Source organism: Macrobrachium rosenbergii, chromosome 39 (assembly GCF_040412425.1).
Source record: "Macrobrachium rosenbergii isolate ZJJX-2024 chromosome 39, ASM4041242v1, whole genome shotgun sequence".
Classification (NCBI taxonomy): Eukaryota; Metazoa; Arthropoda; class Malacostraca; order Decapoda; family Palaemonidae; genus Macrobrachium; species Macrobrachium rosenbergii.
The window spans coordinates 7,437,252-7,460,616 of NC_089779.1; positions in this window are offsets into that span (position 1 = coordinate 7,437,252).

Genomic DNA, 23,365 nt, shown 5'->3' on the forward strand with positions numbered 1-23,365 from the left:
AGTGGCAATCGCGCTAGAAAAATAATGTACAAGCGTCAAGTATCAATATAACCTCAGCAATGTCATAGATACCAAAACGTGATATAACATTAACAGCATGAGTAGGCACTCATCAAAAACCTATGATTATACGATTATACTACAGATTATACTACAGGGACCGCTGTACATTCAGTGGAATAATGATTACTGTAAAGATGATAATAAAAGAATTATATGAAAATGCATTCGCATGCTTGGGATTTCTGGTGACATTTCGTCATTGCAATTATGTCCGCCAATAAAACACGATGAATTACAATAGAATTACAATAAACACCAAGACATTAATGAACGTTTCCGTATTCTCAGTCACACTTACAACTTCCATTTGTAGTTACAAATCTCGCAGAAATTCGAATACAATTAAAAACGGCGCCAGAGCGAAAGAGGGTCTTATCCCGTATCTTGTAATGAGCATGGCAGAAGCAGAGCCTTAACACAAGTGGAAGACTGTTCTAGCACCCTCTGGAGTAAAACCTAGTTAGCGCTGACGTCTTTTAGAGAGAGAGAGAGAGAGAGAGAGAGAGAGAGAGAGAGAGAGAGAGAGAATTCTTGCTACGAGGAAAACAGGCGCGGGTAACAATCGAATCAACGACTCGAAACGAGGGGTGTACGTCTTAATTAAGACGGAAACTTAACGAGAACGAGTCGGAGGTCTGGGAAATCATTCCTAGCTCTTTTCTGCTCATGTTGGAGCTAGGAGTCGAGTGGAAGAGATACTGAAGATAGCTTTTCTCTCTCTCTCTCTCTCTCTCTCTCTCTCTCTCTCTCTCTCTCTCTCTCTTCAGCCTGTTCTTCATTCTGAAGTAAATTGAAACAAACTCAATACCTTCGGAATAATGCACAAAGAATGTTTCAGTTCATGAAACTAAGATTTTTTGTTAAAACTGTCCATATTTATTGTCTAGATCCAGAACGACACCACTTTCTTCACAGACAATGACAACGAAAATAAACCGAAAATCAAACAAAATTATTATTCTTATTATTATTATTATTATTATTATTATTATTATTATTATTATTATTATTATCATTATTATTATTATTCTTCAGAACATGAACCCTATTCATAAGGAACAACTCCGCAGAGACCGTTGACATGAGATTCAAGCTTCCAAAGAACATGGAACAGAATTTATTTTAACAAATATAATACTAGCAACAGGCATTCATTGCATCTAAATTCAAATTCTATTATTCTGTAGCTAAAGGTGCGATTCCCTTTCAATCATCAGGGCTAAGAGAAAAGCAAGCCGGAATACGTGCATATTAGAAAGTGGTCCCTCGCCCTAAAAAAAAAAAAAAAAAAAAAAAAAAAAAGTTGACTGAAAGAGAGGAAGATTTAAACAACAGGGGAAGCAGGATGGGAAGGTGGACAGATGAAAATTGCAGTTTAAACAGAACGAAGATAAAAAAAAATAGCTTTGATGACAAGGGTGTTTCATAGGATGTCAGGAGGGCAGCAGAAGAGAAACGCACCTAAAATAGGAACAGGGAGACGAAACACACAGAGAGAGAGAGAGAGAGAGAGAGAGAGAGAGAGAGAGAGAGAGAGAGAGAGAGAGAGAGAGAGAGAGAGAGAGAACCAGTTCGCGTAACTAAGCAAAGGAGACGTGTGGGTTCAGTCTGAATGGAAGTTATGGCAAAGTTCGTTTTCATCTAAAATTTGGTATAGATAAATGTCCAGTAACATGCAAAGCAAATTAAGGAAATCAAAGATTACAAAAAAATAATAATAAAAAAAAAGAGGACGTTCACCTCAACCGTAACAAACAGTTGACTTACAAAAGTCGCAAAATATACTGAGAAGCACGATACCTCCCCCAAGGATCCAAGCTATCAGAATCCAGGTACCAAACGGAATTCAAGAAAAATTCTTAACCTGGAACTCAGTGCCAAAGAATAGGCTCTTTCCAGAATAGGAAAACGACCAACGTTCAACAAAAGGACCATCTTACCGAAAATGATCGATCTTCCTTCGGCCACGATCATCAACACCGAGCATTTACGAACTTTATTCTTAATAAGTATTCGCTCGTACGAGAACCAAGGCAGAAAGACTAATGCCGTCTCCCCAGGGATTCCGAAAAATGCTTCTCATGGTCTGACGACAATGCCAGCTCGTAACAATGTGAACAAATATTATTCTTTCCTAAATCATGACAGGGGTTGGCAGGGATGCGGGCATAACAAAGGTCATGCCCACTTCCCAAGACCTTTCGTAATTCCATATAATGGGAACTAGGACAGGCAGAAAGTTTGATAAAGAGTTATTCAGCCGATATGTCTGGTAAGCTTTGATTTTATTAGAATGGAAAAACTACACAATCACACAAGGATATGCTCGCAGTCTGAGAGAGAGAGAGAGAGAGAGACCCACCTCTCAAGATATAATTTCTAGCCTAACTGCATTAAAGGACTTGTTTACAAAGGTCAAGTCTCCACTACAAACCTACAACACGTGACATCAAAATTACCTAATTTTCAATATAGTGATTGCTGTCTTCTCGACAAGATTTCTAAGGAAATATAGATAATACTAAAAGTAATATCAATGTGAAAACCGAAACCTTACAATCTTTAGTTTCGTCATGATTGAAAGAACAGCGTCGACAAATCCATAACACAAGCTTCCTGAACCGGATGATAAGCTTATCTCTGCCCTTTGTTAAAAGCAACTCTAGGCCATCCGGTCTCCACAGCAACCGTCTTCCGAACCATTTGTTTCTTTGGCAGAAAGGAAGTCGCCTTGTTATTTTCCTTGACCCGTGTAAGGAAAACATGACTTTTTTATGTACCGTATGTGTGACGATTAAACATATTAAGAGCAGCAGCATTTCGCAAGCTCAACCGTTCGTCCGTCTGAAAACCATTTTAATATCCAGTATCCTAATTCCATTGCATTACTTTTGATAAAAGTTTTTACCTAACTGCATTCTCATTCACTTCCTTCAGTATGCGCCGTTAGCTTATGCACTTACAGTATTCACCATTATCTTAAAAAAAATTATACTCACAAAAAAGATCACTAGAACCAGACCTGTCAACTAGGGTCCAGCCCTTAATACCTTTACATTTATATTAAAAAAAAAAGTGTTAGAATGGATTTTTTTTTTTTGCCCACTATCAGTATGTGTAACCTTCAATAATCTACCTCAAATCAGTACCAAAATACCTGACTTTTTAATGGAACAAATCTGCTAAGTAATCAGAAAAAAAATGTATGACCTTGAAATCCAAATTCTAACTTAACTATTTCATCCAGGGTCAAGGTTACCGTGACTCCCGACCTGTCGTTGCAGCAAAATAAAATCCGAAGGGATTACAATGAGTTAGAAGCTAAGTAATCTGAAAAATGAATTTATGCACGGATGGACAAAGATACGAGTAAACAAAACACTGTGGACTATCATATCCACAAAATTGCTGAAAACTAAATTGTTTGATTATTGAAAGCAAGTCTTTTGCTATAGTTTTAAATTTAAAACATTCCATCGAGAGCAGATGGAAGAACTAAATGTAGACCCTTGCTATAGCCTAAGTAAACTTTTTTTTTTTTTTAACTCAAAAAGTAAAAAAAAAAAAAAAAAAAAAGCATAAGATGATTCTCGACTGCCCTGGCAAATCAAATGGAAAATCCTTAGGAGACGCTGAGCAAATATTAAATAAAAAAATTAATAGAATAGGCTATAGAATTTAGGCCAAATGCCAAGCGGTGGGACCTATGAGGAAATTGACAGTAAGGTGGTTTGAAGGTGTAACAGGAGGGAAACCTCGCGGTTGCACTGAGAAACAATTGTTAGAGGGGGAGGAGAGTAAGAGCAAAGAGAATATGAACGGAGGTACAGTAAAAGGAATGAAAAGTCGCAGCTAGGGTCCGAAGGGACACAGCAAAGATCTTGGAGCAATGCCTACAGTGCGCCATGTGAAGTGCGCTGACGGCGCTAATCCCCTACGGGGGGAAAAAAATAAAAAAAAAATATCTGAAAACGAATGAAAGTAATAAAAACACGTCAATCTGAAAATCACTAAGAAGGAAAAAAAACCGTGATAAAGATGAGGCGAAGGAAGGTATGGATTGCGTCAGCAGTGTCAGCCTATGAGTCATGGGATGCGCTGCTGGCTGCTGCTGCTGCTGCCTGGCAGCTGACACAGCTGTCAGAACGATCAGAATCATCGTTCGTGCCCCTGACCCGAGAGGCCCCTCTACTTCAGTTTCTTTTTCTCTGCATTTCATCCTTTCTCTGGTTAACATTTCCTGGATATCACCGGATGCCTTGGGATACTAAACCACTATTATTTATTCACTTGGAATTAAATATTTGAATTTCAGATACACTCTCTCTCTCTCTCTCTCTCTCTCTCTCTCTCTCTCTCTCTCTCTCTCTCTATTGCATTAAAATGGAATACCTCTAGTGCTACCGTTCCATGCCAACTCATTATGTACGTTCCATTAAACTTTTTAGATCGTTAACGAAACAGGTCAGTCAAAGATTGAAAAATAATCCCGATTATGTTAATGTAATAACTTAAACATGGAACGTAGATGGTACATAAGATAAATATCTTTCACTCACTTAAACCCTCAAAATACTTATCAGCGCTTCCCCTCCAGAAATGTTGTTGATAACCACATATGAAGGAATAAGTTTTCTCAGCCGCCTATAACCCGAAAGGTGGTACAGACTTCAATACTTCAATACTGATAATTCCTGTCATGTATATATATATATATATATATATATATATATATATATATATATATATATATATATATATATATATATATATATACTGTATATATAATATATATGTAAATACACACTGTTCAAGATTTAAGTATCCATGAATGTGGATCTTGACTGTCAGGTGGTTTTGTAAATGTATGCAAAATGCATGCAACTACAAGACACGCAATTGTAAGTATACCTTGAATATGCACATGTATATGTTTGCGCCCAAATACGTCGAAATATAGATATAAGAGATATGTATGTACACTCCGTTGTCGACAGTAACGTATACAGTGTCACAGATTCAAGGAGGAGGGTTTCCCATCCTACACGAGAAAAATAAAGACAAGAATACGAGAAAACAACGAGAATAATCATCTCGGGGGAGAAGGGCGTGGATTAAAGATGTGACAGAACGCATCTCCCAAGCGGTTGCCATGGTAACGCCGTTGGAGGCCCTACAGTAAAGGAAATGAAAGCGAGGTGAATCGGTTATTAATTTTCCTTCATATATTCACTCGAAATAAGCACAGTCGATAAATCCAGGCAGAAATCATCATAAAGTTTAGTAACAGGAAAATAAGCAAATAAAAGTTCTTCAACTTGAACGAAAAAAAACCAGCGATGTCATCTGACCACATTCCCCTCTGGGGCTTGGAGGGGTCTGGAGATGATGTTAGCCGAATTACCTTGTCTTCTAAGTTTTATTTTTTACTTTTTCATCTCCCCAACTCTCTCTCTCTCTCTCTCTCTCTCTCTCTCTCTCTCTCTCTCTCTCTCAGATAAGAATATGGTTTAAGAATTTTTTTTTTCTTTTGCCCGTAATCAGATTTGTTGCTGTTAAATTTTTCAACCCAAGTAATTTGCATCTAAATGAGGCCTAATATTTCATTGCATGTATGTATTTATGTATGGAAGCGCATCAAAAGAAATATATTAAAAAATAAATTAGTACGCCAAAGGGTTACAGCTAAGACCTTTGCCATTTTTGAGATTCGAAATTGCAACTGCGAATTTATTAGTCACAGATTAATCGCAATCACCGAAAACTTCATCCAAACTCCTAGAACAATCTTATGCCTCGACTTGCTCCATCTTTCACAAGTATCGAAACTTTTTATTTTATTTTAGAAGACTTCAAGATGATTATCGCTGAACTTTCTCTCAAGATGACCAAAAAATTGATGACCAAAAAATCGACAAACTATCAACAACTCCCCTCAGAAAAGTGTTACATAATTTTCAGTCTTTTGTACAGTAAGCCACCATGAAAGGAAAACAGCTCAAAATAGTAATTCTGTATTATCTATTAAAGCAACGAAGTCAGTACCACGGCAGAGTATTCTTAATAAAACATTTCAGCTCTGTATGAAGCGTGGTACATTTTAGATGCCAGACCAGAAAAAATCTTTCGTGAACGTTTCAGCAAGTTTATATAATTCCGTTTGATATTTCATCTTAACTTTTTTGTAGATTTTTTTCAAAAAGTTAATTCATGTGAAAATAGCAATCATATACTCGTGACATAAGAAAAACACTGCTACCCAGGCGCCCTCAAAAAACAAACTTGGCAACGGCTGCAACGCTAAAGGATTTCCCCTATGAATAATCGATCATTCAACCAGCACTTTTGGATTTCTTCCCACACCAAACCCCCGTCCATCTACGGATCCAATGATCCAAGAAAACATTGACGGAGAAAGAAATCTCCATCGAATAAAAAAAAAAATGCAAAACAGCCCAGACCGGAGAGCCCAACTTTATTCCCTTTTGTCAATAGGAAGACTGAGGGCCGGAAATGCAAAAGGTGACGTTGAGGAAGTTTTTTTTTTCTTTCAAGTTTACAGAATACATTTTGAAGTCGAGTTCGTATGGAGAACTTTTTTTTTCATCTTTAACAAGAACGAGGATGCCGAGTAGACCTTTGTTTTATTTGGCAGTTTTTAGTTATTCGTATAAATCTAGCTGATTATCAGAGTCTGAATTCTAAATTTTCATTACTATAAATTGCAATTACCTGACTAAGAACTGCACTGGAATGAGATACTCGCCCCTCCCCCCAAAAGAAATCCTAAGGTACTGAAAATAATAAAAATAAGATGAAACTTTAGTGCAACATGAACTAGTTTATTTATGCGTACTATACAGTACTAGCCTGGTGTGCGAGCGAAAGTTACACGCATCAACATAATCCAACTCTCCCAAATAATCACGATGACTGTCCATAGAACAGAACATAGAATTTAGGCCAAAGGCCAAGCGCTGGGACCTATGAGGTCATTCAGCTCTGAAACCGAAATTGACAGTAAAATGGTGTTTGAAATGTGGAACAGGAGGAAAACCTTACAGTTGCACCGAGTCAATTGTTAGGAGAGGGTGGAAAGTAAGATGGAAGAAAGAATATGAACGGAGGTACGGCAAGAGGAATGAATGGGGTTGCAGCTAGGGGCCGAAGGGACGCTGCGATGAACCTTAAGTGCCGCGTACAGTGCACTGCATGAGGTGCACTGACGGCACTTCTCCCCTACAGAGGATGACTTTCCATAAGCACAAATACGACCCGAATGTTATTTATCTAAAACGCGAAAAAATCCCATTCACGAAGACCAGTAGAGAGACCAGTGCGAACCAATGACTGATCTGAATGCGGCACCGTTTGATGGAAAACGTGCGCTAGCTTTTTAGATAGCTTATTCACCCATAAAAAGGAAGTAAATAGGTATCATGACATTAGTACCATAACGCCTATTCGTATTTGACGACGTTAACATCGCAACCCTGTGTGTGTGTGTGTGTGTGCTTTTAAGGGAGGAAAGGAGGAAACGCAATAACGATGGAAATTCCGATGAGGTAATTTCCTGTGACAAGTGATATAAATTTCCGATCGCCGCCGTTATCGGCCGTATCCTTTTCCCTACAGAGATGTTCCGAAGATTTGCAGCGCCAGGGGTTTTTCGCCCTCGCTTACGAGGGGGACGCGTTCATGCGCACGAAACATTCCGCCCCCCCCCCCCCCGCCCCGCGGAAGAAAACCATAACTTTCGGAGCGCTGGCTTGTCAGTTGACTATTTCAGTTTTATTTAAGAATTCGGTAAACCTTAGTCAACTGTTTTGAAGCGACCACCTAATTGTCCATTGTCACGGAGTTGATCTTGTTCCAAATTCATCCTCCATCTAAAATCTAATCATTTGGCGGGCTTTCATAGTGACAGTGCAGTAGGTCTCAAATAATAATAATAATAATAATAATAATAATAATAATAATAATAATAATAATAATAATAATAATAATAATAATAACAACGTAAAGTAACCAATAGGAGCAACTACGGTATGTCATTGTGCGGTGTAGTTAAGCGAACTGTTTTGGGATATCCCCTTAACGTCAAGAAACGCACCTTACGGATATCGGAAGGAGTTATCTGACAGGCCAATCACTCAATTCGCCCACAAGTTCCGACAGCTACGACTTCCGATTGGAAAATATAGCCGATCAGCAAGAAAAGGAATAATGTACGAAAAGGAAAAAGCTAGCGTGGCGATAAAACAGAACTTACAGAAAGTACGAGAAACTGTACATTTAAAATCACTCAAAATACGAAGCATTTTCAGACCGCTTTCCGAAGTCTAATACTTATGGAATCTGGATCAGAATAAAACCGAATTTGGATAAGAATAGATATATAACCCAGCAGTTACACATTATGATAAAATCAAACACCAGGCAAGATATTACTTCTTTAGAAGTCACTGCAAAACGTCATAAACACGGTCATGAACATCATAACTTCTGTCATGTGCGTATTTTTCCGTCTGTGCGTATTTTCCGACGCACAGAACGACCCCAGGCAATATTTCGATCGCACATTCCAAAGACAAATAGATAAACGAATTGCCAGAATGAGCTCTCAGAAGAGATTGTAAACCTTCAGGTATTTATCTCGAATACCAAGGGCCTTTTGACAAGCAGCAAAGCTGTGGTTCGTCAGTCATACGGGATCAGCATCCGTGTCTAATTAGGTCTCGTCATCTCTTGGTAATTACTACCGTCCGGTTATGCAAAGTGAGTCACTCTCTCGCATCGTTATCTCCTCCTCCTTCATACACCATACTCTTCCTCTTCCTCCTCCTCCTTCATACACCATACTCTTCCTCTTTTTCCTCCTCCTTCATACACCATACTCTCCCTCTTCCTCCTTCATACACCATACTCTTCCTCTTCCTCCTTCATACACCATACTCTTCCTCCTCCTCCTCCATACACCATACTCTTCCTCTTTTTCCTCCTCCTTCATAAACCATACTCTCCCTCTTCCTCCTTCATACACCATACTCTTCCTCTTCTTTCATACACCATACTCTTCCTCTTCCCCCTCCTTCATACACCATACTCTTCCGCTTCCTCCTCCTCCTCCATACACCATACTCTTCCGCTTTTTCCTCCTCCTTCATACACCATACTCTCCCTCTTCCTCCTCCTTCATACACCATACTCTTCCTCTTCTTTCATACACCATACTCTTCCTCCTCCTTCATACACCATACTCTTCCTCTTCTTTCATACACCATACTCTTCCTCCTCCTTCATACACCATACTCTTCCTCTTCCTTCTCCTTCATACACCATACTCTTCCTCTTCCTCCTCCTTCATATACCATACTCCTCTTCTTCCTCATCCTCCTCCATACACCATACTCTTCCTCCTCCTCCTCCTCCTCAAACCTAAATGCTTCCTCCTCCATACACATTGCACAAGACATGTTATTCAACTTGTTCAGTTACTCGCTAACATTCATAACACGTGTATTCAATTCTCTAGCTTTATTTCTTCTGTCATTCATCTTATTCTTTGCATATATTGAAATATTTTTTTTTCCTCAATATTCATCGATAATTCTTCACAGTAGCGTGGTATCACGAATCTCAAAATCTAATTTGACACATCATGCGACCTTTCATATTGAGAATTGGCGTCATACATCATCTGGTTTACTTCTAAATAACTTTTTTTAAATCCCGCTGGCACCGTCGATAACACCTAACTCCCACCCCCCTTTTCCTCTCTCTCTCTCTCTCTCTCTCTCTCTCTCTCTCTCTCTCTCTCTCTCTCTCTCTCTCTCTCATAAGAAGTCTGGTAAAAAAGAAAACCGTGGCCATTCGCGTTTGGTTTCGAGTTATTTGCGTGTGACATCCACAAAGGCAACCGACTGTTACATAGACGATTAGCACGAATGGCTAATGCACCGTCGCCTCTTGTTGTTAATCTTTATTACGTCTCCTGCAAGACTGGGCTCTTGTCCTAAGTGAACCCGTAGAAAAACTAGAGCAATACTATGATGTCATAGTTATATTATATATTATATATATACAAGTACAAGTATATACACATTAGGAATAAAGTTAATTCCTGTTCTGTCGTTCCTCCTACGACTCTCGGTAAATCCTAACAAGATAATCCAGCACTGCTTTTGCGAAACCGTTAATTCGTACCGGAACCTGCGGCAGGAGGCACAAGGTGTTGCGAGGACTGACTAAAATAAAAAGAAAAAGTTGTCGATGAGAAACTAGAATATTTAAAAGTAACAAATTTCAATCTGATCATGGGAGAATAAGATAAGTCAGAATTCTGGTTAACTATACCGAAGATATTGGTTGATATGACTGAATGGTTCTTAACGACAAAAATCGTGGCAATTTACCTTGAAAACACCTTTACTCTTTAAAGAACCTAATGGAAAATGAAGTTAAATTTTGTGTTAACTTTCACATAAATTATTATCTCCAAACAAGATGTTGCAAGTGGACCCCAACACTACTTTATGTCAGCAGCAGGAAACGTGCATAGGAACTCCAGCACAAACCGTATGCAGTGAGATTGCAACATATGGCAACCCCCTCCAACTTTCCATCTCTTATTTCATAAATATGCAGATTTCTTTATTGCTGCCACTCCCTCACTCCCCACTCGACCCTCTCGGTCATAAGAAATACTATTTCCACCGATCTCCCCTTTTACCCTTCTCCAGCTTCCCTTTCCTTCCCTTTCCTCTGCCCACTTTTTATAGACGTCCGTACCTTTTCCCTTTAGTGGCCCTATTCATCATTTCCTCTCTTCCCACGCTCCTCCCCCGTCCCTGCATCTCCCGGCAAAGATGCTGATGCTGCTCTCCTCCCCTCGTCTTAGGTAAGCTCGAAGGTAATTAAAACTGACATGCCGGATGCTGAGCGAGATGTGTCGATGGCACTTTCTGCTCCATTTGAAAAAAAAGTGACAAAAAATGACACAAAGAAAATGAAAGATGTGACGACTATTTTACACATTTCCCTTGCTACATTTAATGTTGGCGGGATACCTCTAAGAGATAATGAAATGTTTACAGCATGCAGTTTTTGAGTAACTTGTGTATAAACCCACGTAAGAAACTCAGGTAAAATTAATCATTATTCACTCTTGGAAGGTCGGAAGATTAATGTTACATTCTAGTGCAAATGGAAGAACTGGAAGCCGTATGAGAAAAATTTATCAGCGCTTATCACTCACTGCATACTCACTTCGTAGCGAGTGAATAAGTGCTTGTTGATGTGTTATGTTCAACTTGTAATATTCAAAAGAATAGCCACATATATAGTAGTTTTAGTGTACTCAAATATTGACTACAGGGTGTACAAATACATGAAGCTACGTATTAAATGATTAACATGTTATTCAAAAGATGAACCCTATTCGTATGGAACAACCTAACAGGGGCCATTGACTTTAAATTAAAGTTTCCAAAGAACATGGTGTTCATTTGAAAGGAGTAACAGAAGGTAATGGGATATGCAGAAAGACGAGATCACTTATTAGAAAAGAAAAACTAAAATAACAAAATAATAAATAAATAATACTGTACGTATGTCTCAACTACACACTTAAGCGTACCTCAGTCATCTGTGCGCTCAACATGAAAGCATTACTGGTCAAAGTGTATCCCTTCAGTGAAGATATTTCCCTGGCAGATTGACGTGTCTGTTCTGGCGAGCACAGAGAGAGAGAGAGAGAGAGAGAGAGAGAGAGAGAGAGAGAGAGAGAGAGAGCCATTAGATATATCTCAACAGAGTCGGGAGGGGTTAGGAAGAGGTTGTCCGAGGTGTCGGAAATCTTCAAGGTTCTTCTCAGGGGGCCAGGGATGGAGTATGGCTGGGGATTTATTTTGGGGGTGGGGGGAGGGGGAGGCTGTTGCGTTAAGTAGCGGGTGGGAAAATGCTTTTCCCCTCATGCCGTTCTCAGGAGCCTTTTATTACGTGGTGGTATCTTAGGCTCTTAGATCCCTAAGGGTGGGATGTCGTATAAACTTAAGCATCTAGATTTTAAGTTCATCTTATGTATAAGTAACTCTAACCCTGTATCTAACTCATTATCAAATCAGTTTAATAGATCAAGTAGAATTCTTTCATGTACATCAAAGCAAACATCTAAATTCACCATAAATACCTTGTACCACGGCCCTCTCTACCCAAACAACCGCCCCCCATTACCCCGTGGATTAAGGTACGGTAACGAGTAGGTCGCTCGTTGCTGCCAATCATGCCCAAACCAATATCGGAGACGGAAACCCGCAGCTGCTTTCAATAAGATTAGCCCCTGACGCCTTCGGCGGGGCAACGTTGCCAAGTATCTTCTGATAACGACGAAAGAGCGATCGAGTCTGAGAAAGGAATTATCCGCCATTAAGAGCTCTCGCAAAGAAACCACAGAAAAGTGTCTAAGATAGCGCTATTGATTTTTTTTTTTTTTGTGCTAACATCATGCACTTGAAATGATTAAAACATTACTTGCACCTGCGCGAGAGAGAGAGAGAGAGAGAGAGAGAGAGAGAGAGAGAGAGAGAGAGAGAGAGAGAGAGAGAATAACTAGCTTGAAAAGGAACGCATGAACGGAGTGTTGCGACCTCTAAACCCTCAGACGAAACGCCAATATAAAATATGGCTATAGCAATTCCCGTAGTCCGCAGCAACGTTAGAGGGGCCAAATTTTATGACCAATATTCAGAGAGTTGTAAATTAACCGGTATCAGGAACGAATCACTAGGAATGACAAATTTATTTAATACTAGTATGTAAATAGGAATTACACTGACATACTAACCGCAATATAAAATTACAGTGAAACTGGGAAAACAATGGGTATAAATCTTAAATCATATTATAATCACAAATGCCAGTATTATAAAAATTGGAAATTGCATAAACCCAAAGAATCCACTGATGATAAATTTCTATATTAACCAATTTCCAAAGCATGCAGGGAACCCTGCAAGCAAGTTGATGCAAAATATTCGATTAAACACGTTCACTACAAAATATTATCACACCCTCATCGCAGTGAGAATTATCAGAGGTTCGGTCCTTTCATTCAATGACAGCTTATAGCGAGTTCCTGTGACAAATATTTATCCATGGGGAAACTTCTAAGTTTTTATTTTTTTATGCGAGGCTATGGATTTGGGGAAGAGGGTTTTACGTCAAGATTCAAGCGTGTTTTCAAAGTCACGGACTAAAGGACAGTGACCGCCGAAAAGCAACGCTTAATCTTGTCGGGCTAGCAATAATCTCAACATATGATACTGACATTTCTGCTTAAGGGTTGTTAAAACTTAACTCGATGGATGCAACGTATTAGGCGCATTGTAATATACCTTTATTAGCCAAACTAATATGGTTTGGTTAATCATATCACTTGGAATTTGACTCTTCTTATGGTGATTGCCATTACCAAGTTTAAGCCTCAAAAATTTTGAAAATGTAAAATTTTTTTTTATAAAACTTAAAAGAATTACCTTCCAATTTTTAAATCAATCATCACATAAATAACATTTCAAGATTTATTCTCTCGACGTGTGGGGGCCAAAGCACGTATCCGCTACTCAACGCTTCGAAAGTTTAAAGGATATCTAAAACGCAAAGAATATAGAATATAGAATTTAGGCAAAGGCCATGAGCTGGGACCTATGAGGTCATTCAGCGCTGAAACGGAAATTGACAGAAAAAAGGGTTGCAAGGTTTGACAGGAGGAAAACCTCGCAGTTGCACTGTGAATCAATTGTTAGGAGAGCGTGGAAAGTAAGATGGAAGAAGGAATAAGAACGGAGGTACAGTAAAAGGAATGAAAGGGGTTGCAGGTAGGGGCCGAAGGGACGCTGCAAAGAACCTGAGTAATGCCTACAGTGCACCGCATGAAGCGCACTGAAGCACTGCCACCCTGCGAGGCCTAAAATGTGAAGTTGCTGAACAGAAACGTGGAACTGTTTGACTAAGCAAATATCTCCAACGATCTACATTTGCCAAATTATCTACCTTAAGGCAGAACTGGAATGATGAAAGTGTACATCAAGAAGAAGAAGTTTCACCATGACAGCTTTAGATGATACTTTATTTGCTCTTAAGGGTTCGAGACATCAAGAGTATGCGATTAAGATGTTTTCGGCCAAGCATACCAGCTGATGTCTGTCTGTTGATACTAAATCTGCCTTTTCTCTCTGGCTGGCTCTCTGCCTTGCCCTATTCACATATGCTACAGCAAAACGCTCTATCGGCTTATCAGGAAAAAGAAACTCCTTTCACATGCAAATTTAACGCTTTAGAAAAAAAAGGTCAATAAATGCACGATCGCGTGAATGGAGAAATCAACCCACAGCTGAATCATTCAGGAAATGGTCTCGGCATCAGTCAATACACTTCAGTCATCATCCTACAATTTTTCAAATCAATATCCAATGTATTCATATTTTTTTTATGCAACATTTCGATTCGTTATGATTACCCTTTCTTGTAGTAAGTATACATGCATACATTCATGCACATACACAATACATATGCATAAAACCTGTAGGTTTTTCTAAATCTTCAAGAATTCATGATTACCCTGTCTTCTGCTGAGTATACAGACATACATACATTCATACACATGTATACCTCCTGTGGGTTTTTCTAAATCTTCAAGAATTCGCGATTACCTTTTCTCCTACTAAGTCATACTTACATGCATGCATATATACACATACACAAAACCTGAAGGTTTTTCTAAATCTTCAATAATTCATTAGTTTTTTAAGCGTATTCAGAGTTACCACCTTCACTGACTTTTGCTAATAGAACACTGGAATCAATCTTCTTTACGAAGTAGCAAAAGCTAACTGCATTACAAACGAAAAGATTAAAGTTAAAAAAAGCTGAGAAAAGAAATGAAAAAGAATGAACGACGACGAAGAGAACTCCGTTTTAAGCCCGTCCCCGTGTCTAACAGGTCGAAAGGAATTAGTGTAAGACCTTAAGAGCCGTCTTAAGGGGCACTTACGGCGGGAAAGCGGGGTTCTAAGGTGAGAGCAGGAAGGGACCACTTCGCATTTCTGGACACAAGAACTCACCCAAAAGTATGACGAAAAGTGATGTCGTTAGTCGTCGAATGGGGAAGGCCATACCGAACGCCCCAAATTATCGTGACCCATGGCACTCCGCCATGTTTTCTTAGGATGCGTTAGTCACCTACCCTAGCAGACATCCCTTCCCCAGCACATGAACCCGCAGGTCATGCTTCTCTCTCTCTCTCTCTCTCTCTCTCTCTAGCGGCGTCTGGGCACACCTGCCACTCCCTCGAAACATTAAATGGTGTCCTTTGCTCTATTCTATAACGGAGTCTCTTGAAACTAGACAGTAATTGGTAAACGCATTTACCGGCAGCATTCGCGGAATTTTGTTCGCGTAAACAAGTCAATAAGCAGATTCCTTTCAGCTTTCGATACGTCTTTACGAATACCACCAAAAACACTACAAATATCGATGATACTCTAACATGAATTTTTATTTTCAACGTTTTAAATTTGACACTAAACCTGACCTGAGCGAGGGGTGGGTATTTCTGTCAAGAACGCCCTCAGTCACTCATACTTGTCAAAACATGAGACATCTGCTGACATCTGGACCTGGGCATACCATGCCAAAAGTGACGCTCTCCAAGTTACGCATTCCTCACTAATAATCTGTTACGGAAATGTCGTGCACCGTATTTCAAATCAAGATATTAGATCGTCTATCATAGAGTCGCTTATGTTTCGAACATTTAACTAGAAACATTTAATCTCCCGAGAAGTTTTTGGGAAGTGAGATAAGTTGCGGCTTTCGAGTTAGCTACGTAACACGAAGGGAAAAACTGAAAAAGATAAGAAAAAATATTAATCTATATGGATATAATTTTTTTTATCAAACTTTACGAATTGTAATGAATGAAATTGTCTTCCTTGTCATCACTGCTATTATTGCACGGTAACAACAGAATGAAATTAAATTTTGTATGTATTCGTATCTAAAACTCCAGTTATTAGAAATGTGTATGCGACCTCTTAACACGTTTCGTTCCTGACTTTGAAACCTGCTTACACTTACCGTCCTAAAATTTTAAATAACCATGAGAATTCTGGAAAAGGTACAGAAAATTTTCGATAGCTCCCAAAAAAAAACACGCACGCACAATGGTTGGAATGCATAAAAAGAATAAAAACGCGCGCGCGCGCGCACACACACACTCAAAAATATCAACTTTGTTAATGTGAAGATCATATTTAGGACTACATGATATACAGGTTGAGTCGACTCTTTAAAAACTCCAAGTGTAACAAGAGGCGGAGGGTGGGGGGGGGGCGGCTAATTTATTGCAAAATCCTTTTCATCCTACAGAAGGTGTAGTATGAATAAAACAAATCATGGTAGAGGAGTGTTAAAAGTGTCCAATCACTTAGCGGAACAGCCACATGTTACTGATTAGGAATAGGAATTGGAATATAAAACTTAGGCCAAAGGCCAAGCGCTAGGACCTATGAGGTCATTCAGCGCTGCAAATAATGATGAAACAATTGTTAGGAGAGGGTGGAAAGTAACATGGAAGAAAGAATATGAACGGGGGTACAGTAAAAGGAATGAAAGGGTTAGCAGCTAGGGACCGAAGACGCTGCAAAGCACCTCGAGGAAGGCCTACAGTGCACCACGTGAGGTGCACTGACGGCACTACTTCCCCTACGGAGGTTGTTGGTTAGGGTTCTAAACCGACTTTTCACCTCCAATTTCTGCGGCAATTACTTGCCTTTGGGCAATCGGCAATACAACCGGAGGTCATTTTGGTTTGCCCCAATTATGAAACTGGCAACTCTTGCCAGTGATACTCATTCTCATGTAAACCAAATCTAAAAATGCATACCAAAAAGTTACAGATAAGACAATGTACATATAAGAGACAGGTATTACCCAGTTACTCTACAGTTAGCGAGAACAGCTTATTTACAACAAACTGTGTTGCAGCAAATGTTCAACTTTATCTCTTGCCCTTCTGGTCAAAATGCATCCATTTATGATCTTCATTAGCAAACATGACAAGATCACTGTAGTCGAAACGCAAAAGATCATTGTAGCTCGATCATTGTCTCACCTTAATAAAAAAGGTTACTGTATAAAGTGAGACTTGCACGAAGACTTAACAGCGCGCAGTCGCTACATTTAAGCGTTCTTAAAAATAAACGTTCTATTAACACCATAATATTATTCTTTTTTTACACTTTCGTTTCTCCCATGTCTGGGTTTCATAAGAGTCATCTGCAACCACGCGTGAAAACTGAAATATAACTCGCAGCGAAATGTATATCTTCAGGAAGTGCTCCTTTTTTACCACTTTAATTGTCCTTGCTGAAGACAATATTGCCAGAGAGAGAGAGAGAGAGAGAGAGAGAGAGAGAGAGAGAGACTGGGCTACATAGTTACTAGCTCCATAACGACAACCTTCATGATGTTATATTTTAACAAAGCAAGGTTAATTCTCGGCTTTCGTTAAAAAATGCGTGCATACCTATTTACTGACGCTCTCTAAGAAATACTTACGTAGCGAGCGTTTCGTTATTCGGCAATGAAACAAATATTTAACTGACATTGCAAGATAGGCACAATATCTCATATTTAAGTGTTATCAGTAGGGTCGCTTTGTCATTAGAAACTGCGTAGGGTTAGAGAATCTAGACACGCTTGAAATAGTGGCTATTTAGATAAAATATTCACTGGCTGCCTGCCTTGAAATCCTACTACTGAGCAGCTATAACTATTTACTACTGTTAGCACATGACAGTCATAAAACTATCTAGTCCTAATAGTATGTCAAAAATTCCTTGGGAATTTATCATATAAGTAAAAACATCGCAGTTATACAAGTATGACTAACAAAAAACTAATGATGTTTTATGCCACAAAACGATCAAATCCTAAAAGTATATATGTAAAAAATTCCCAGGGAACTTTCTACATATATACAGTATATATAATTATATATATATATAAATAATTTATATATATATAATATACATATATATATACATAAAAACATCGAATGTATACATGTATGACCTCAAAATTATAATAATGCTTTACAGCAACTTGAATGGTCGTAATGGAATAACACTTATAAAACAAGTAGCCTGCCTGCTATCTGACCTCACCGGCTCTGTGTGTGTGTGTGTGTGTGTGTGTGTGTGTGTGTGTGTGTGTGTGTGTGTGTGTCAGCTTCTTTATCCTATCTATCATCACAAAAAATAATCCCGCTTCTCCCTCCGTAGCTTACTCACCCACGTGCGGATGAGACCGTCATATTTTCGGTGCCACACTTCATAACCCGCGAAGGGTCTGTGCTTATAATTAAGCCTAAGCTGCCCATCCGATATTAATTATTGCGACAGGTGACGGCTCGCTGGTGACGTAGAGAGAGAGAGAGAGAGAGAGAGAGAGAGAGAGAGAGAGAGAGAGAGATAGAGATGGTCTATTTCAATATCTTTCCCTTTACTTATGCGACTAGTTTTGAAATCTTTAAGCTTGTGATCATGTTTTGCAAATCTACAGCGCTAGACCTAACAGCATAAACTCGCATGAGAGATATGAGGTGCGCTACAGAACCCTTTGTTAGGACAGATAAACAGAAGGAAGAATATATTAACAAATATATGAATAGTGAGGCAATTGAGATGCAAGAGGAATACGGACCCCACCCAAAAAAATGAAATACCACCAACTGAGGAACGAGAAAACACGGAAGTGGAGGGGTGGGGGAAGATAAAGTGGGAGATTAAAAGATGCAGGGAACATCGCTTTTTAGTTTGGATAAACATCACGCATGACATCAGAGATTCTTCCTCTGTTTGACTGTGTAGAACGGTTATGATTTCGGGGTGATTCACTGTCACGTAATGACGTTACTTAGAAAATTAAATCTGTTCGAAAATTACAGCAGACAAACATCAGACCTAAAATGTTAGTTCACGACCATTATCGTTGTTACACCGAATTAGACATTGACAAATCATATTTAAATTGAGGTATTTATAAGCTTGAAAACAAGTTTCGGAAGCTCATACCTAAAGTGGGTAACTGATATGCATTTAATGTGTAAATTACCTTTTATTTGAGGCGAAAAAAGCAAACATCTTATTCCTCGGTCGCGTCCGTTAGGACTTAAAACTAGACACTGGGCAGAAGTGTGTCCCTACGGCCCTACCAATATTAAAGGAAGGAACGTGACACTTTTATTGCGTACTCGGGATTAAGATTCTCCGGAACAAGCGAGTAGTACGAGTTACTGCTAGAGAGACAGAGAGAGAGAGGTGGGGGGTGGGGAGGGGTGGTAATTTTGGGAAAATGAAGAAGAGGAAGCTGATAACAGTAAGTAAAAAACTGTCAAGAAATACTTAGACAAAGTCAAAAACTTACATCGAGGGAAGTAGAGTCTGATCACAGGAAGTCGAGATTTCTTATAACAAGAAAAGGAAATGTTACTAACTTGAAACTAATTCATTTTGATTGCAACTTCAAAACCAAAAACTTTAATTATCATAGACACCAAACAAACCATTACACCTAACTTCATACACAAACCTCCATATTTCTTTTTCCCTCGAGGTACCTTGAGGTAAAGGCAATTCTTCTTGTCAGAGAAGTGGCACAAGTAGGTTAGACTTTTGTAAACAGGTGGAATCATTTGTAAATATCCCCAGAAGTCGGCGTCAACACTGGTAGCTTTCGGCCACGCTGCCGAAACTTATGTAACATTTTCGTCAACTAAATATGTCAGCAAGCTCATTAAGGTAGTGGTCTGGGTTTACCCTGGCGTCAGTCACATAGTTCGTAATTGTCATCTTCTGAAAGGCATGTTCAACGTTAAGGAAAACTAAGTGACCTCGCACAACTTATAAACTAAGCGTTGACGCTCTTTCCCAGATCCGAATTACGACGAACGCAACTGACATGTTTAACCTGTGATTAATTCTGGGATAGTTAATTCGTTTATATATCAGCTCCTTCAGTAAATGAAAGATATCAAGAAATAAAGCAAAAGTTACCAATTCTCGGAAATGTACACAGCCTAGAACACTGAAAATAATAAGATTTTACTTATTTGTGACATTACCTCATTTATGAAGAGGAAAACCTGTCATAGCTACCACCTCACCCTCCCCATACTCAATTTTCTATAATTTCTAGTCTTTAAATCATTTGTTCAAGCCTGAGATTGAGCGCTGTTTGGTTACATTAAAATATTTAAATAAATAAATCCTAAAGTTCAATATCTTTCCCAGATAAAGTTTGTTTTTACACCAATTCTTTAATTTTTACTTGGGGAAGGTGGGAAAAATGAAAGACACTTGTTTGTTCCGTCGACTACTTATGAAAACATCTTGCAAAGTAGTTGTATTTTCATCGTCATTTAAAACTAGTGGTAATCCAAAGCATACTATTGTGTGTTCATGCGCTACAGTGCATGAAAGTACTGTACTGTACTTTTGTAAGAGAAAGTTACAAATACGTTTTGCATTAAATTAAAATTTTAAGCTTCAGTCTTGTATAAAAATAACAGCCACCGTAACGAAAATATCTAGACCCAAGGACAATATTGCAATTTTCTAGAACCTTTATACCTGGAATAAAAAGTTCACAGACTTTATTGTGATGCGCTAAGCTAAGTACAGACGAACAACGCCAGATGTTGGTTTCTATTACGATAAATTCTTGAAGCTCAACTTTGGACATTCAAAAGGTAATGGGGTAAAAAAAAAAAAAAAAAATCTACTTCAAAGAAAAACCGCTGAACGGGATGCCTAACAGTTAATCTACGCAAGGTCTAGCTTCTATGGACCAGGTTTCAATGGATATAAGAAATGTTAAAACTAAATTTATGTTGTTTAAGCAAATACGCATGTCTTAGAATATTTCCAAGTTAACTTTTCAGCTGTTAACAGAGGAGTCTTTAATATAAAAGAACATACCGCAATGTTATTAAATCAACTGCTAGCCACCGACTAACCACTTAACTGGTTTGGTTGTCTGCGTCGGCGAGTCTGGTCTATGCACGTCCTACAGTTTAGCAGGCATTAAAAAAAAATACGGAATTTGTTCTTATCTTCCAAGGTTCACCATATTCCAGATATTCGAGTTCATGAAACTCGTCAGTTACTGTACAAAACAATTATCCTTTTTTAGATAAGTTCCCAAGACAATGGCATTTTACCTCCACAATTATCATACTAATCTGAACGCTCTCACAGTTACTTTATGTCCCATTAGTAAAATATAGAACATTTTGCTATGCGTTATACACGAATACATAGCGTTATACACTATTACATCACAAAGGATATGGCAAGCACCTAAGAAACTGTTTCTTAAAACAATATGACTTCACTTTCTAAGTAGGACCACAACATTAAACATTGTTCAAAGTTCTTCGGCTTCGGCTTCTCTTATGACTATCGACATCAAGGCGGTTGAGAAATTGCGGTTTCTCGGTATTAAACAAGTGCTCTGGCGGATATGCATCCTAGACAACAACAACAACAACAAAAAGAGCCTTGTAGCAGTATTATTCTGTTATAGGGAATCTGAGAAATCTAAATCCACGTCTATAAGTGGTAGGAACCTTCGCTTCAGTAAATATACTAAGAATGGTTTTTTTTTTTTTAGCATTTTCAATATACGCCTTTCGATACGTTATTCCTGGATACTGTAATTACCTGAAAATGCCTCGACACTCAATCCTTTTCTGACATTTGTAGGCTATATCCTAAGGTCTCGAAAATTCTGTAAAGAATTATGAAGAGATTGTCGCTAATTTTTTTCCGCTTCCTGCCTTTTAGATATTGGAATAATACCAAACTAAAACTAAAACGCACAAGGAAAAAGTCATTTTCACAATGTTACCCTGTAACTTTTGGTAATCTGACATCAATAACTCTGCTTGAATCAGTTCAAAACTTAAGCCATGCCAAATCATTTACCAGTTGGTTCCCATAACGTTACAAGTTTATTAATCTGCAAACAAAACACATGCTAAACATCATGACTTAGAGCTGTACACCACTACCTTTATTTCCATTTTCCAACACTGCCTCTCATATTGACATCCTGTCTTGTTTAAGCTTGCATGGCAATTAATAGTCTGTTAACCTTTGTGTGTGTGTGTGAACTATTTCAATTGCCAAATGATAATATTGCAAGGAATTGCAAACTGAATATGTATTCTAAGCCAGGAATTGTTAAGGAATTTACTTTGTAAAATGTGGCTCTATCAGTTGAAACTCAGCACTCAAAAGCAAGGTATAAAACCTTATGGAGTTTTTCTGTTTAAAAAAAACTGCAATTACCATTCAACATACTATTTTCATATGTTTCTTCAACGACAATCAGGCAATCTCTATAAAGTACGAAAGGCACTCCTAACTCCACTCCCCACAAATCCGGTCCCTATTATTACTCAAGCAAAGAGTCAACTTTGTTTACGATTATAACCGTGTTCTGCAAGCAAGTCCTCCGGTAAATTTGAAACGTTTACTACAGTAGATGTTTTTACAGAGTTTTAAGCCACGAAACTAGCAAGACACGCACAACACAATGACAACTCTAAAAGGGAAAACTAACACACAAGAGACCAAACGACATAATTCTAAAAAAGGGAAAATCAAACTCATTCAGCCTATTTTGGAATTAACCGGAGCATTACTCTTACGACTTGGACCGTTACATAAAAAAATACTGGTTTTTAAAATAAAACTTGACAGTCCGCTCGCAGTAAAACCCAGTTAGTTTCCCAGCAAATACACTTTTAAGACATGTTAAATGTATGTTTTTTGTCCAAAAGAACGCTCTCGATCTTGTGTTTACGTTTGTTAAAATGTACGTTTAGCGTCTAAAAGAACGCTCCCTATTTGTTTACATTGTATCAGTATGTGGAAATTTAAGTAGATTTACTGAGTATTGCTAAACTTTACTTATATGACAATTGTGGAGTGTGTTTAATCAGGTATATATGTGTTTGTGTTGTAAAACAATTATTGTTTTGCCCCCCTTATGAGGGTGACGCCTTTTGAAGTTCCCCATTCCCTGTGCTGTGTCGTATTTATGCCCGTTCTTTTCAGAGTTTCTTGCTATTTTTATATTGAAGTTGTAAATTGATGTACCAATTGTGTTTTGTATCTTGTTTGTACCGTTATTGTGAATTTTTGATTGAACTGGGAATTATAAAAAAGAACTG